This window comes from Rattus norvegicus, chromosome X (assembly GCF_036323735.1).
Source record: "Rattus norvegicus strain BN/NHsdMcwi chromosome X, GRCr8, whole genome shotgun sequence".
NCBI lineage: Eukaryota > Metazoa > Chordata > Mammalia > Rodentia > Muridae > Rattus > Rattus norvegicus.
The window spans coordinates 69,167,540-69,185,907 of record NC_086039.1 but is presented as its reverse complement, the minus strand read 5'-3'; the positions used below and the strand labels follow the sequence as shown (position 1 = coordinate 69,185,907).

The following is an 18,368-nucleotide window of genomic DNA, read 5'->3' as shown; positions in this document are numbered from 1 at the left end:
CCTTTACTTAATTATCTGTTTCCTTTTCAGTACAGGAGATTTGTAATTCCATTAAATCCCATTTGTCAGCTGTTGGTACTTCCTGAGTGATTTTAGTGCTTTTGAGAAAGTCCTATTTGTACCCCTATGTTTTCAGCTTTAGTGTTTCAGTGCTTAATTCAGAGTTGATAGTTATATGGGATGAGGTAAGGATCATCTTTTATTATTCTACATGTGGATATCCAGTTTTCCCTGTACCAATTGTTGAAGAAGATGTCTTTTCTATGATGTATATTGTTGGCATGTTTCTAAAACATCAGGTGGTTATGGCTGTGTGAGTTCATATCTGGATCGTTTATTCTACTCCTTTGATCTACATATCTGTTTCTGTGCTAGTACCAAGCTGTTTTCATTACCATCACTTGATAATATTACTTGAGATCAGGTATGGTGATAAACTCCGCATTACTCTTTTTGCTCAGGATTGCTTTAACTCTGCATGGCCATTTATTTGTGAATTTTAAGTTTTTTTCTATTTCCATGAAGAATGGCATAGGGATTTTGATGGGACTCACACTGAGTCTATAGGTATTTTGGTTTTCTAGACATTTTCACAATATTAAGTCTTCCAGTCCATGAACATGGGACATCTTTCCATTATCTGGCATTATCTTCGATATTTTTCAGTGTGTTAAAGTTTTCCATGTAGAGCTTTTGTTAAATTTGTTCCAAGATATTTTCTTTGTTTGAAGCAACTGTGAATGAAATTGCTTTTCTGATTTTTTTCTAAATATTTTTTATCAATATAAGAAGGCTACTATATTTTATATATTAACTTTGTACACTGACAATTTGTTAAAGCAGTGTTTTTCAACCTGTGGGTCTCAACTCCTTTGAGGGTTGCATATTAAGTATTCTGCATATTAGAGATATGCATTATGGTTCATAACAGTAGTAAAATTACAGTTAAAAGTAGCAATGAAAATAATTTTATGGTTGAGAGGGACACCAGAATATGAGGAAGTTTATTGGAGGGTCACAGCATTATGAAGGTTAAGAACCAAGTCAGATCTAAAAGATTTTCTGGTGGAGTCTTTGTTTGAGTGTGTTTTGTGTTTTATGTATATGTAGATGTGTGTATTTGTACATATTGATACAATGCATGTGTGTAAAGGGAATGTAGAGGTTAATGTAGCATATATTTTAAAATAAGCTCATAAAATACTTTACCTATAGCTTTATCAAATAGCCTTAGTGCTATTTCTCTTTCCTTTCTCCTTCTCCATGGATATTACTCTTCCTGACCCTACCCAGTCAAACACCACCCCATTTCCTCATTATCCTCTTTGTAGCACCTGGGTCCTATTATCCCCCTCTCTAGAGCTTTGTTTCCTGCCTCTCACAATGAACCTTTTCCACATTCCTATCTTCATCGACTACTCCAGATTATGTGCTCAAAACAAAGTCTAGGATTTTGAGTTCACAAATAAGAGAGAAGATATGGTGTTGGCTTTTTTAAAAACTATAATTTTATTTTTTTCTTTTATCTTTATCTTGTTTTAATACCAAAGTAGTACTGAGCTATTATTGACTATCTTCTTCAATTTAAATGATTTTAAGTTTGGCTTGTTCTTATTTTTTCCAAGGGGACGTAATCATTAATTTATTTGAGATCTAATTATTTTTCACACGTATTTCTTTGCTTTGGAGGAGCAGATGGGTGTTATCTGTGCTATGGTACATATGTGGAGGACCAAGGACAACTTGCATCAGTTACTTCTCTCTTTCCACTATATGAGTTCCAGAACATCAATATCAGGTCAAAAGGCATGGCAACAACTGCCTTTATCTGCTGTGCCATCTCATCTACTATCTTACTTGGGTATTTTTTGTTGTTTATTTGTTTGTTTGTTTAAGATAAGGACTTATAGCCATAAACTTCCCTCTCAGGACTCCTTATATTTTATCCAATAGATATTAGTATGTTGTGTTTATCCTGTTTTAAAGTTTTGTTTTTGTTTTAATTTATATGTGTCATGGTTTGAATATGCTTGTCTTTGTCTCCTAGGATTAAAAGTGTGTACTACATGCCTGGACCTAAACTTAGCTGGGTGAGATCTTGCCCCAAAGTCCCACTCTCTTCATCTGCTCTCTCCTAGAACATAGGATTCAGCTTCATTCTGCTTCCTGGTGCCCCTTTAATACTTGAGACATGTGTTTTGTATTTCTTCCTTTCTCAGCTTGTTTCTTTTCATTAAAATGCTCTTCATAAAAGTAAACTTTAGTAACCACACAACAGACTTTACACTAGGCTGTTTTAAGACTTCCTTTTTCAAAGCAACCAATCTAAATCTCTTCACTTTAGCCTCAGACTCATTCTTTACCAAAACACCACAAAACAGCCTCTAGGCCACATATTGAAATTGTTCTCCACTGAAATCTCTTGGGCCAGGTCTACATAGTTAAATCGTTCTCAGTAACAAAGTCTTCCATATTCTTACTAGTGTAGTCTATTAAGCAACCCCCCCCCCGCCCAAAGCATTTCACTGCTTCCCAAATCCAAAGTCCCCAAATCCATATTCTGCCAAACAAAAGCATGGTCAGGCCTATCACAGCAATACCACAGTCCCTGGTACCAACTTCTGTCTTAGTTAGGGCTTTACTGCTGTGAATAGACACCATGACCAATGCAAGTTTTATAAAGGACAGCATTTAATTGGGCCTGGCTTACAGGTTCACAGATTCAGTCCATTATCATCAAGGGGAGAACACGGCACATCCAGGCAGGCATGGGGCAGGAGGAGCTCAGAGGTCTACATCTTTATCTGAAGGCTGCTAGCTGAATACTGGCTTCCGAGCAGCTAAGAGGACCTTAAAGCTCACAACCACAGCAACACATCTACTGCAACAAGCCACACCTCCAAATAGTGTCATTCCTAGGAGCCAAGAATATTTAAACCGCAACAGTGTGTATGTGTGTGTATCTAAATGTGGGTATATGCCCAAATATGCATGTTCCCACAGAAGCTAGATGGCCTCACATTCCCCCTGGTATTGGAGTTTTAGTTGAAAGCCACCTGTTGTTGGTGCCAGGATCCAAACCGAGGTCTTCTTTAAGAACAGAAAGTATTCTCGATTACTAAGTCATCATTTCTGTTCCTTTGCTTTTTGTAACATATTTTATTAATTCTTTAAAATGTCTACACAATGTATTTTGATCATATTCACTCCCAACTCTCCACTTACTCCTCCCAGATCCACGCCTACATCCACATTCTCCCCATCTGTGTGTTATTTATTTATTTATTTATTTATTTATTTATTTATATTTTATTTATATCTTTTTTCTTTTTTTAATTTCTTTAATACTTAATAATAAGTCTTTGGTTTCCGGGCAAACATCCCCCTCTCCCCTCCCCTTCCTTATGGGTGTTCCCCTCCCAACCCTCCCCCCATTGCCGCCCTCCCCCCAACAATCTAGTTCACTGGGGGTACAGTCTTAGCAGGACCCAGGGCTTCCCCTTCCACTGGTGCTCTTACTAGGATATTCATTGCTACCTATGAGGTCAGAGTCCAGGGTCAGTCCATGCATAGTCTTTAGGTAGTGGCTTAGTCCCTGGAAGCTCTGGTTGCTTGGCATTGTTGTACATATGGGGTCTTGAGCCCCTTCAAGCTCTTCCAGTTCTTTCTCTGATTCCTTCAACGGGGGTCCTATTCTCAGTTCAGTGGTTTGCTGCTGGCATTCGCCTCTGTATTTGCTGTATTCTGGCTGTGTCTCTCAGGAGAGATCTACATCCGGCTCCTGTCCGTCTGCACTTCTTTGCTTCATCCATCTTGTCTAATTGGGTGGCTGTATATGTATGGGCCACATGTGGGGCAGGCTCTGAATGGGAGTTCCTTCAGTCTCTGTTTTAATCTTTGCCTCTCTCTTCCCTGCCAAGGGTATTCTTGTTCCCCTTTTAGAGAAGGAGTGAAGCATTCACATTTTGATCATCCGTCTTGAGTTTCATTTGTTCTAGGCATCTAGGGTAATTCAAGCATTTGGGCTAATAGCCACTTATCAGTGAGTGCATACCATGTATGTCTTTCTGTGATTGGGTTAGCTCACTCAGGATGATATTTTCCAGTGCCAACCATTTGCCTACGAATTTCATAAAGCCGTTGTTTTTGATAGCTGAGTAATATTCCATTGTGTAGATGTACCACATTTTCTGTATCCATTCCTCTGTTGGAGGGCATCTGGATTCTTTCCAGCTTCTGGCTATTATAAATAAGGCTGCGATGAACATAGTGGAGCACGTGTGTTTTTTATATGTTGGGGCATCTTTTGGGTATATGCCCAAGAGAGGTATAGCTGGATCCTCAGGCAGTTCAATGTCCAATTTTCTGAGGAACCTCCAGACTGATTTCCAGAATGGTTGTACCAGTCTGCAATCCCACCAATAATGGAGGAGGGTTCCTCTTTCTCCACATCCTCACCAGCATCTGCTGTCACCTGTTTTTGATCTTAGCAATTCTCACTGGTGTGAGGTGAAATCTCAGGGTTGTTTTGATTTGCATTTCCCTTATGACTAAAGATGTTGAACATTTTTTTAGGTGTTTCTCAGCCATTCGGCATCCCTCAACTGTGAATTCTTTGTTTAGCTCTGAACCCCATTTTTTAATAGGGTTATTTGTCTCCCTGCGGTCTAACTTCTTGAGTTCTTTGTATATTTTGGAAATAAGGCCTCTATCTGTTGTAGGATTGGTAAAGATCTTTTCCCAATCTGTTGGTTGCCGTTTTGTCCTAACCACAGTGTCCTTTGCCTTACAGAAGCTTTGCAGTTTTATGAGATCCCATTTGTCGATTCTTGATCTTAGAGCATAAGCCATTGGTGTTTTGTTCAGGAAATTTTTTCCAGTGCCCATGTGTTCCAGATGCTTCCCTGGTTTTTCTTCTATTAGTTTGAGTGTATCAGGTTTAATGTGGAGGTCCTTGATCCACTTGGACTTAAGCTTTGTACAGGGTGATAAGCATGGATCAATCTGCATTCTTCTACATGTTGACATCCAGTTGAACCAGCACCATTTGCTGAAAATGCTATCTTTTTTCCATTGGATGGTTTTGGCTCCTTTGTCAAAAATCAAGTGCCCATAGGTGTGTGGGTTCATTTCTGGGTCTTCAATTCTATTCCATTGGTCTATCTGTCTGTCTCTGTACCAATACCATGCAGTTTTTATCACTATTGCTCTGTAATACTGCTTGAGTTCAGGGATAGTGATTCCCCCTGAAGTCCTTTTATTGTTGAGGAAGTTTTAGCTATCCTGGGTTTTTTGTTATTCCAGATGAATTTGCAAATTTTTCTGTCTAACTCTTTGAAGAATTGGATTGGTATTTTGATGGGGATTGCCTTGAATCTGTAGATCGCTTTTGGTAAAATGGCCATTTTTACTATATTAATCCTGCCAATCCATGAGCATGGGAGATCTTTCCATCTTCTGAGGTCTTCTTCAGTTTCTTTCTTCAGTGTCTTGAAGTTCTTATTGTACAGATCTTTTACTTGCTTGGTTAAAGTCACACCGAGGTACTTTATATTATTTGGGTCTATTATGAAGGGTGTCGTTTCCCTAATTTCTTTCTCGGCTTGTTTCTCTTTTGTGTAGAGGAAGGCTACTGATTTATTTGAGTTAATTTTATACCCAGCCACTTTGCTGAAGTTGTTTATCAGCTTTAGTAGTTCTCTGGTGGAACTTTTGGGATCACTTAAATAAACTATCATATCATCTGCAAATAGTGATATTTTGACTTCTTCTTTTCCGATCTGTATCCACTTGACCTCCTTTTCTTGTCTGATTGCTCTGGCTAGAACTTCAAGAACTATATTGAATAAGTAGGGAGAGAGTGGGCAGCCTTGTCTAGTCCCTGATTTTAGTGGGATTGCTTCAAGTTTCTCTCCATTTAGTTTAATGTTAGCAACTGTTTTGCTGTATATGGCTTTTACTATGTTTAGGTATGGGCCTTGAATTCCTATTCTTTCCAGGACTTTTATCATGAAGGGGTGTTGAATTTTGTCAAATGCTTTCTCAGCATCTAATGAAATGATCATGTGGTTTTGTTCTTTCAGTTTGTTTATATAATGGATCATGTTGATGGTTTTCCGTATATTAAACCATCCCTGCATGCCTGGGATGAAGCCAACTTGATCATGGTGGATGATTGTTTTGATGTCCTCTTGGATTCGGTTTGCCAGAATTTTATTGAGTATTTTTGCGTCGATATTCATAAGGGAAATTGGTCTGAAGTTCTCTTTCTTTGTTGGGTCTTTGTGTGGTTTAGGTATAAGAGTAATTGTGGCTTCATAGAAGGAATTCGGGAGTGATCCATCTGTTTCAATTTTGTGGAATAGTTTGGATAATATTGGTATGAGGTCTTCTATGAAGGTTTGATAGAATTCTGCACTAAACCCATCTGGACCTGGGCTCTTTTTGGTTGGGAGACCTTTAATGACTGCTTCTATTTCCTTAGGAGTTATGGGGTTGTTTAACTGGTTTATCTGTTCCTGATTTAACTTCGGTACCTGATATTTGTCTAGGAAATTGTCCATTTCCTGTAGATTTTCAAGTTTTGTTGAATATAGGCTTTTATAGTAAGATCTGATGATTTTTTGAATTTCCTCTGAATCTGTAGTTATGTCTCCCTTTTCATTTCTGATTTTGTTAATTTGGACACACTCTCTGGGTCCTCTCGTTAGTCTGGCTAAGGGTTTATCTATCTTGTTGATTTTCTCAAAGAACCAACTTTTGGTTCTGTTGATTCTTTCTATGGTCCTTTTTGTTTCTACTTGGTTGATTTCAGCTCCGAGTTTGATTATTTCCTGCCTTCTACTCCTCCTGGGTGTATTTGCTTCTTTTTGTTCTAGAGCTTTTAGGTGTGCTGTCAAGCTGCTGACATATGATCTTTCCTGTTTCTTTCTGCAGGCACTCAGCGCTATGAGTTTTCCTCTTAGCACAGCTTTCATTGTGTCCCATAAGTTTGGGTATGTTGTACCTTCATTTTCATTAAATTCTAAAAAGTTTTTAATTTCTTTCTTTATTTCTTCCTTGACTAGGTTATCATTGAGTAGAGCATTGTTCAATTTCCGCGTATATGTGGGCATTCTTCCCTTATTGTTATTGAAGACCAGTTTTAGGCCGTGGTGGTCTGATAGCACGAATGGGATTATTTCTATCTTTCTGTACCTGTTGAGGCCCGTTTTTTGACCAACTATATGGTCAGTTTTGGAGAAAGTACCATGAGGAGCTGAGAAGAAGGTATATCCTTTTGCTTTAGGATAGAATGTTCTATAAATATCTGTTAAGTCCATTTGGCTCATGACTTCTCTTAGTCTGTCTACGTCTCTGTGTAATTTCTGTTTCCATGATCTGTCCATTGATGAGTGTGGGGTGTTCAAATCTCCCACTATTATTGTGTGAGGTGCAATGTGTGTTTTGAGCTTTAGTAAGGTTTCTTTTACGTATGTAGGTGCCCTTGTATTTGGGGCATAGATATTTAGGATTGAGAGTTCATCTTGGTGGATTTTTCCTTTGATGAATATGAAGTGTCCTTCCTTATCTTTTTTGATGACTTTTAGTTGGAAATTGATTTTATTTGATATTAGAATGGCTACTCCAGCTTGCTTCTTCTGACCATTTGCTTGGAAAGTTGTTTTCCAGCCTTTCACTCTGAGGTAGTGTCTGTCTTTGTCTCTGAGGTGTGTTTCCTGTAGGCAGCAGAATGCAGGGTCCTCGTTGCGTATCCAGTTTGTTAATCTATGTCTTTTTATTTGGGAGTTGAGGCCATTGATGTTGAGAGATATTAAGGAATAGTGATTATTACTTCCTGTTATATTCATATTTGGATGTGAGGTTATGTTTGTGTGCTTTTTTTCTCTTTTTTTGTTGCCAAGACAATTAGTTTCTTGCTTCTTCTAGGGTATAGCTTGCCTCCTTATGTTGGGCTTCACCCTTTATTATCCTTTGTAGGGCTGGATTTGTAGAAAGATATTGTGTAAATTTGGTTTTGTCATGGAATATCTTGGTTTCTCCATCTATGTTAATTGAGAGTTTTGCAGGATACAGTAACCTGGGCTGGCACTTGTGTTCTCTTAGGGTCTGTATGACATCTGTCCAGTATCTTCTGGCCTTCATAGTTTCTGGCGAAAAGTCTGGTGTGATTCTGATAGGTCTGCCTTTATATGTTACTTGACCTTTTTCCTTTACTGCTTTTAATATTCTTTCTTTATTTTGTGCGTTTGGTGTTTTGACAATTATGTGACGGGAGGTGTTTCTTTTCTGGTCCAATCTATTTGGAGTTCTGTAGGCTTCTTGTATGCCTATGGGTATCTCTTTTTTTAGGTTAGGGAAGTTTTCTTCTATGATTTTGTTGAAGATATTTACTGGTCCTTTGAGCTGGGAGTCTTCACTCTCTTCTATACCTATTATCTTTAGGTTTGTTCTTCTCATTGAGTCCTGGATTTCCTGTATGTTTTGGACCAGTAGCTTTTTCCGCTTTACATTATCTTTGACAGTTGAGTCAATGATTTCTATGGGATCTTCTGCTCCCGAGATTTTCTCTTCCATCTCTTGTATTCTGTTGGTGAGGCTTCTATCTACAGCTCCTTGTCTCTTCTTTTGATTTTCTATATCCAGGGTTGTTTCCTTGTGTTCTTTCTTGATTGCCTCTATTTCCATTTTTAATTCCTTCAACTCTTTGATTGTGTTTTCCTGGAATTCTTTCAGGCATTTTTTTGATTTCTCTCTGTAGGCTTCTACTTGTTCTCTAAGGGAGTTCTTCACGTCTTTCTTGAAGTCCTCCAGCATCATGATCAAATATGATTTTGAAACTAGATCTTGCTTTTCTGGTGTGTTTGGATATTCCATGTTTATTTTGGTGGGAGAATTGGGCTCCGATGATGCCATGTAGTCTTGGTTTCTGTTGCTTGGGTTCCTGCGCTTGCCTCCCGCCATCAGATTATCTCGAGTGTTACTTTGTTCTGCTATTTCTGACAGTGGCTAGACTGTCCTATAAGCCTGTGTGTCAGGAGTGCTGTAGACCTGTTTTCCTGTTTTCTTTCAGCCAGTTATGGGGACAGAGTGTTCTGCTTTCGGGCGTGTAGTTTTTCCTCCCTACAGGTCTTCAGCTGTTTCTGTGGGCCTGTGTCTTGAGTTCACCAGGCAGGTCACTTGCAGGGGAAAAGTTGGTCCTACCTGAGGTTCCGAGGCTCAAGTGTGCTCCTGGGGTACTGCCTAAGTCCTCTCCGCGGCGGCAACAACCGAGAAGATCTGCGCTGCTCTTTCTGGGAGCCTCCGTGCACCAGGGTTCCAGATGGCGTTTGGTGTTTTCCTCTGGCATCTGGATGTGTGCAGAGTGCAGTCTCTTCTGGTTTCCCAGGCGTGTCTGCCTCTCTGTAGTTTTAGCTCTCCCTCCCACGGGATTTGGGTGCAGAGAACTGTTTATCCGGTCTGTTTCCTTCAGGTTCCAGCGGTGTCTCAGGCGCAGGGGTCCTGCCGCTCCTGGGCCCTCCGCTACGGGAACCCAGAGGCCTTATACAGTTTCCTCTTGGGCCAGGGATGTGGGCAGAGGTGGGCAGTGTTGGTGGTCTCCTCCGCTCTGCAGCCTCAGGAGTGCCCACCTGACCAGGCGGTGAGGTCTCTCTCCCACGGGGTTTGGGAGCAGAGAGCTGCTGCGGGCCGGGATCCGCAGGTCTATTTATATTTTTGAGAAAGGTTTTCTCAACATAGCCATGGCTGACCTAGAACTCACTATGTAAAGAAGGCAGGGCACCTGTCTCTGTCTCCCAAGTACCAGGTTTAATTTTGTTTTAATTTAATAACCTATGGAATCCTATTTGTGTTGCCCATACATGCCTGAAGTTAATATATTCACAGTCACACACCCTAAAATAAAACTGACACCCCTCTCTCACAGAAGCCTTCAACTCAGTTAGGAATACAAGCTCAAAAACTTCTTACTTCATGCTTGAATGGTGACTGGCTTGATTTTGTGCAGGCAACTACAACTTCTGTGAGTTCATGAGTGCTGTAGTCCTGTCATGTCCAGAACACATTATTTTGCTCAGGTCTTCCCTGGACTCTTGATTTATACTCTTTCTGTCCTCTTTTCTGCAATGGTTTTTGAACACTGGGGACTCTGTGTGACTTAGATGCCCATTTGTAGCTGAGTATTACACTGCACTTTGACCACCTTAGACATTCTGTATTAACTACCAATCACTGCACAAAGAAACTTTTCTGATGAGGTCTTAGAGGTGCATTAATTTATACCTATGGATACAAGAATTTAGAGGCAGTTTGATACTATGAGAACTTAGTAAAAAAAATAATAGTAAGTTCATTCATGGGGTCTATGAGTTCTAAGCTTGGCTTCTTGACCACTGCCTTAGTCGATGTTCTACTGCTGTAAAGAGACACTATGACCATGGAAACTCTTATAAAGGGAATCACTTAATAGGGACATTTTTAGTTTCAGATGTTTAGTCCATTATGAGCGTGGCAAAAAGCATAGTCCCAGGCCACAGGTACAGTGCTGAAGAAGCTAAGAGTACTACATCTGGATTCACGGCCAGCAGGAAGAAGAGAGTGACACTGTCTGGCTTGAGCATGGAAAGCCCAAAGCCCACACCCAGTGACACACTTCCTCCAATAAGGACACATCCTACTCCAACAGCCACACCTCCTAGTAATCCCTGTCAACTACCTAACCAACATACTCAAATATATGAGTCTATGGAGGCCATTCCTAGTCACACCATCATGGCCATATTTGCAATATAAGGTATGTGCTTCCTTCCATGGAGCTCCTTTAAATCCAATCAGAAAGCAGTTGGTTCTCTTCTCCTTTCCTCCGCCATCATGTGCACTACACCTGATTCGTTTTCTCGCCATGTCTTCTCACAAGACTTTCAGAATCAAAAGAATTCCTGGTGAAGAAACAAAAGCAAAATCGTCCTATTCCTCAATGAATTTGAATGAAAACTGGAAACAAAATCAGGTACAACTCTAAGAGAAGACATTGGAGGAGAATGAAGCTGGGTCTGTAAGCATTCACATAATGGCAAGACTGAGGGTTTATACTGAATTGTGATTGTCAATCAGTCCTACCAGATAGATTTCAACATTTTTAACCTGGAGACTTGCTTATGTCTAAATTAGAGTGCTTGTCCAGTAATAAAATTTAGAACCTTTCAAAAAAGAGAAAGCAGTTGGTTATACACATAACATTTGTGCCACTACTGCATCCATGGGCGTATCTTGCCACCAAGGTCATTATCACAGTTGACAGGGTATTCTTGAAACTAGCCACCAAGGAGGAAACTTCCTAGTCAATACAAACTTGACTGCTCTGTATCCTGTGACTAACTTGATTCTAAGAATTTTATAATTTTATTTTTAATTTCCTCAATGACACATTCATCGTTTGATAGTGTGTTGTTTAAACTCCATGAGTCTGTATATCTTTTGTAGTTTCTCTTGTTCATAATGTCTAGTTTTGATCTATTGTGGTCAGCTAGAATACAATAAATTGTTTCAATTTTCCTGTTATTTGTTAGGACTCACTCTTCATCCTAATATATGATCTAGTTTTAAGTTATTCTATGAGGTGCCAAAAAGAATGCATTCTGCACTGTTTAACTGGAATGGTTGGTGGATGTTTGCAACATCCATTTAAGCTATAATGTCATTTAACTCTTGTGTTTATTTATTGATTTTTGGTGAAGATAACCAGTTTACTGTAAAAACTGGGTATTAATATTGGGTTTGAGTTAACTGTGTACATAAAATCAGGTTTTATTTCAACATCTTTCTCAGCTCCCATTTTAGTGGTCAAATAACAGAATAGGCTGCCTTAAGAAAATAATAAACAGGCCTTATTTCAGGCCATCCAGGAAGACAGGAACAAATGTTCTGGAAAGCTACACTCACAATACATGAGAGACACCATATACTATGTTAAAGAATGTAGTGCTAGAATTAAAATGTCAGTTTGAAACCTCAGTCTTCCAATTGTCATTTATGTAAATCTTAATGGGTTAATGCTTGTACATGTATTTACTCATTTGTAAAAATGGAGCTAAAAACAGACAGACATTTTATAGCTGTTATGGGGATTAAACTAATGATACAGGTAAGCATTTATCACTATGCCTATCATACAATGAAACTCAATAAATGTCTACTATCCTAATTACTGAATTAGATATATAACCTTTATATATTCAATTATAAGAGCCTTTGGGTCTATAAACAAGTTTGGTAATATCACCAAAGCGGATGTAAATCTCCTTCCTATTATAATCTCAAATACACTTCTCCTCTTGGGAGGTGTTTTCTGTTATCATAGCATTGTACCAGTCAACTGAATGTTTTTCAGGTAGGATAAATACTTTGGTTGAGTTGAGATTCTACTCCATTCCCAGCAAGTAGGAAATATTAGCTGGAACACACCAGGATTACATGAGATGTTAGAAAGATGAAATGCTTGGGTAGACAGGGTCTGGGCATAAACAAAAGTATGACAGAACAAGTTTCAATAACAGGATGGGGTAAACAAGTATAATAATAACTTCTCCTGTAAAAAAAAAAACCTAAAATGTCAGCAGATTTGATCAGAGAGGTTGATATGGTGACCATCAAGAGCTGAGCACACATAGTTAGCTATGCCTGGTATGCACATATGGACAGCACTCATCAGACTTGGGGAGCTATTAATAATAGTAAAAACAGAAGACAGGAAGTAAGGAGGAAGACGCGGGGAAACAAAGATTTAGTAAGAGGAAGGTAGCATTGGATGGATATGTTCAAAATACATTATATAAATGTTTGAAAGATTCAGAGAATAAACTATTATTTTTTTAAAGACAACAAATTTAAGTTCAGATAGTCCAATCTTGAAATTTCAAGTACAGCCTAAGAATGTTTTAATGGACTGTTTATAGCATCCAGATGGGCCATAGAAGAGAAATTATTTTGACAAAGACTATAATAGCTTGTATATTTTTAAGTATTAGACATATTAGCAAATTAAAATTTCACAACTATTTTATGCCACCCATATTTTATTACATGTGAAAACTGAACTTTAGAGGTTGAATAATTTCCTTACCCTCATATTAATAATGAAGCACATGGGCTATCTAGGGCACATCCCTTGAAAATACATTTTTCATCCATTCAGAAGTTTTCACTGTCCATATCTCATGAAAAACTAACATATCTCCTGATTAAAGTTAGGAATACTAGTGAGATCCAAGGCTGCAACAGGGAACAGTACTTGCACGGAATGTGTAATATGGTGTATTTTGCTATCATTACTGTTACAACTGTATTTTATGGCCTACTTTTATCAAACTGGGCTACAGATGACCTATCAAAACCTAATCATTGATCCCATTTTACATTTTAACCATTCGTACTTTATACATTATATACAAGCTGGAGTCGGTGATGGAGCGACTGCAGACACATGCTATACTAGCTGGCGAGGCACATGGGATGTGCCATTGCATTTTCTTCCTTTCAGGAAAATGAAAGAGACCTAGGCCAAATAGTGGCCTCATCTCTGGCATCACACAGGACAGCAGAATTCAATTACTATTTCCAAAAGGAATAACTTTTTTGATAAACATTTAGAAGAAAAGTTTTCTAATTCCCTCAAATGAAAACAATAAAGCCAAAGGTTACTTAGAAAGTGAAAGCAAACCTGATAGCAGGGTGTAGAAACTTGTAAAAGAAAGATAAAAATTGATCAAGCTGCCTTTTTTTTTCTTTGCTCAAACAGATAGTATAGCACAATGTGAAAAGAGTTTTGCTACCTTTGTAGAGCATCTTATTCATTATTATAATACTATAAAATCACAACAAATGTCACAGAACTTTACTAAAATGCTAGGCTTCCTACTATAGAGAGATGGCAATTGATAAGTAGAGAGATAAAATAGATAATATTGTAAAAATGCACATTATAATATATTAATTATCATATGTAATGTAATATGTTATATAATATAATAATAAGGGAGTAGAATAATAAAAATATCTTGTGTGCATTTGCATGCACACATTATAAGTGTGTGTAATTTTCAAAAACAAATTAATTAGGGGAAAAAAGAAACAAAAATTTCTAAGTGTATTTAGAAAAATTATACAGCAAAACCCTCAAATTATTAAAATTTGGAACAAAGAAGAGGGCACTGCTACTGACCACACATAGGTCAATGAAGGAATAACTTAAACTCTATGTACACAACAAAAAGGAAATAAGAATTTCCCTGGGAAAACAAAAAGTGATGTTTATTTAAGAAGAAAAAATATGGATAGCTGTCAAGGTAAGAAAGAAATTGAATTCCAATCCGAAATTTACTGACAAAGGAAAGCGTAGGCTCAGACGATAGCTTTATTAATGAGTTCCAGTAAAAGATTACAGCTAAGACTCATAAACTCTTTGAAGAAATATTAAGATGATAAAATGTTTTCTATGTTATTCTATAAGTCTATTATTATATAACACCCAAATCAGACAAAAGCAATAAAGAAAAAACACAAACAAATACTTTTGAATATGGTCATAGAAATTCCTCAACAAAATACTTGAGGCTTGTTTGTTTTCATGTTATAGCCCAGACAGGTCTCATAGTAGTGGCAATCCGAGCTTTGGGCTTACATGTGTAAGGTACCATATCCAGCACCAAAATACTTTAAAACTGAATCTAACCATGTATAAAATAATTATATATCATGATCATGTAGACTTTATCCCAGGATTGCAATGTTCACTTACTATCAGAAAATCAGCTAATGCAATATATCATAGATAAAGGAAGCCTTAGTTAGGGTTCTATTTCTCTGAACAGACACCATGACTAAGGCAAATGTTATAAAAACAAACATTTAATCGGGGCTGGCTTACAGTTTCAGAGGTTCAGTCCATTATCATCTTTGTGTGAAGCATGGCAACATTCAGCCAGACATGGTGCTAGAAGAGCCGAGAGAGATCTACATCTTGATCCAAAGGGGGCCAGGAGGAGACTGTCTTCCACAGGCAGCCAGGAGGAGGGTCTCTTCTGCACTGGGTGGAACCTGAGCATAGAAAAACTCAAAGCCCACCCCACAGTGATGAACTTCCTCCAACAAGTCCATACCTCCTAATATTACAACTCCCTAAGTGCCCTTCAAACACTAAATGCCCTTCAAACAGCATTCAAACACATGAGTTTATGGGGGCCGAACCTACTCAAACCACCACAATTTCTCAATAAACACATACAATGTGGACAACATTAAATATCCTTAGCTGGGCATGGAAACACATGTGTGCAATCCCAGCACTTAGAAAGGTGAAACAGGAGGATCATAAGTTTGAAGCCAATCTAAACTATACAGAAAGACTGTAAGAAAATTCTCATAGTTAAAAGAAGAAATACTTAAAAACTTAGAATGGTGCACAGGTATTTTTGCAGGCAAAACATTCACACACATAAAATAAAATAAAATAAAATAAAACAAAACATTTAAAACAAAAGAAAAAGAAAGGAACTTCCTCAGATCACTGAAAAATATCTCTAGAAAAGACCCAAAGTTAACACCATACTGTATCCTGTCTAAAAGAAATGCAGGGACAAAACTGGAGCAAAGACTTAAAGAAACACTGCACAGTGACTGGCCCAACTCGCAATCCACCCCATGCACACACATCAAATCCTTAAACTATTGCTGAGGCCATATTTTGCATGCAGACAGGAGCCTAGCATGGATGTCCTCAGAGAGGCTCTACCAGCAGGTCACTGAGACAGATGCAGATACTCATAGCCCAGCATTTGACTGAGGTCGGGTATCCATGGAAGAGTTAGAGGAAGGACTGAAGGAACTGAAGGGGATTGAAACCCTATAGGAATATCAACAGTATCAACTAACCTGGACCCCCTCAGAGCTTCCAGAGATTAAGACAAAAAACAAAGAACATACATGGGCTGGTTCATGGCCCTGGGCACGTGCAGAGCAGAGAACTGCTTTGTATGACCTCAGTGGGAAAGGATGCACTTATTAACTTGATGCCCCAGGGAAGAGGGATGCTGGTGGGGGTGAGTAGGAAAGTAGAAGACACCCTCTCAGAGGTAGGGGTGAGGAGGAAGAGGAGGAGTGAAGAACTTGGGTAGGGAGACCTGGAAGGGCAGCAACTTTTGGAATGTAAATCAATCAATCAATCAAGCAAGCAAGCAAGCAAGCAAGACTGGAGGCTTTTCCTTAACAAGGCAAAGGGGTGTCTTCTTATGACTTCTATTCTCCATACTGTTATTAGCTATTAAACTAAGAAATAACCATAAGTAACAAGCACCCATTTTGAAAAAGAAAAAATAACATCTCTATTTTCAGATGACAAGTATATTATAAAAAATTAAGTATTCAACTTTAAAAAAAAATTGCCATGATCTCCTTACCTCTCGCCACCTGTGGCAGTCGGAGAGCTGGCTGGGGGCCATGAGAATGGGAGGGCTGGCCCTGCTCTTCACCAGTGCAGCACTCAGGAGTGCAGGCCCTGCAACTTACCGGGGCAGCTCCAGGGACTCCAACATCTCTGCCTTCTGGAATATCTACACTCATGTGTGCACATCCATACATAGCAGCATGCACTATTTTTAGTTAAAAATACATTTTAGACAGAGACCATATATATCAGCCACAGAGGCAAAAAAAAATTATATTGGAGTAGAAGTGAGAGCGAAGAAACAAGCTCTCACACTTACAATTATGTTTTTACAAAGATACCAGGTCAACTCAGGAGAAAAATAATCTTCAAATAAGTGTAGCAGAACAATGAATATGGTCACAGTTTAGTTACCTGTTGCTATGACAAAATACCGGACAAAAAGACTGAAGAGTTTATTTTGGTATAGTGTGGGGGATACAGTCCCTTGTAGTGAGGAAATCAAGGTGTGAAAAGCCAAAAGTGCTCATCGTATAGTATCCCCAGTCAGGAAGTAGAGAGAAACAAATGCTGCAGTCTGGAACCCCAGCCAATGGGACAGTGCCATGCGTATTTAGACTAAGTCTTCTGTGATCAGTCAAGCTATTCTGGAAACACCTTCATAGACATACCCTGAGACATTTCCATGGTCGTTCTAAACCCCATAAGGCTGACATTAAAGATTAGTTATTGCAGACACCTTCTTTATAATACACAAACATTTAATAAACCTTGGATTGCAGCTAGACACAATGATACACCAACAGTTTTAGCAATTGAGAGGCTGAGGAAGATGAGAAGTTTAATGATACCCTAGACTACATAGCCTGATCCTGTCTCAAAATGATGATGATGGTGGTGGTGGTGGTGGTGGTGGTGGTGGTAATGACGATAATGATGATGAAATCTAAATGTAAGAGCTGAGATTACAAAATCCTCAGAGGTTCCAAAATTATAGAACAATAATAAAAAGTAAATGTTCGCTTGAAAAACAGGTAGAGGACTTAAATAAAAATTTATCCAAAGAACACACACAAAGAGACAATTCTTGCATAAAAAGATGATCTACATAACTATCATTTCGAGGATACAAATTAAAAGCAAAATTGAAATATCACTTTCGACTCACTGGGTTAGACAGAATTGTGACGATGCTTGCCAGTAATGAAAGCACTTGGGAAGTTACAATGGAGGACAGACAGTTTCCAGCACACACTGAATATAAGGCTAGTCTAGGCTATATAATAGCAAGACTATGTATGTCTCAAGAGAAAAGAAAGGGGTGTGCTGTAATTGGAATATCTATACTTGCCACTTACAAAACAATCTGACAGCTGCAATACTGGGTCAGTGAATAAATTTTATGTTAATAAATAACTACATACATTGCTATTTTTAAGTAGGTACAGAGAAAACTGTTGGTGCTTTGACTTGACTTAAGGTAACAAATATTAAATTATACAAATGGACATTATAGCTTCACCATCATTCAGAAAAAGAAATATCATTGAATTTAACAATGTTATTGCTATGCAATAAAATATACAGCTATTTTTTTCATTAAGATGTTGTTTGTGTTAACATCACGAATTGGTTTATTATTTTCTTATTATTTTTAATTTTAACTTTATTTTATATGTAGGAGAATTTTGCCTGTATTTATGTCTGTACACTATATGCATGCCTGGTATCTGTCCAAGGAGGCCAGAAGAGGGTGGTGGGTTCCCTGCAACTAAAGTTATGGATGGTTGTGAGCTGCCATGTAGGTGCTGGAAGTCAAACTTGTGCCCTTTAAAAGAACATTCAGTGCTCTTACCCTCTGAGCCATTATTCCAGTCCCTACTGTAAATTTTAAAATGAATAAATTTTAAATTTATTTTTAGAAATTGTG

General features: G+C 38.3%; 1 protein-coding gene and 1 pseudogene across 6 annotated transcripts in view; one reads left to right on the top strand and one right to left on the bottom strand.

Annotated features, from left to right (window-relative positions):
- Positions 1–18,368, bottom strand: part of Eda (ectodysplasin-A) — a 401,698-nt gene that overhangs the window by 334,367 nt on the left and 48,963 nt on the right. The window lies entirely within an intron of this gene.
- Rpl39-ps7 (ribosomal protein L39, pseudogene 7) lies at positions 10,901–11,057 on the top strand (annotated as a pseudogene).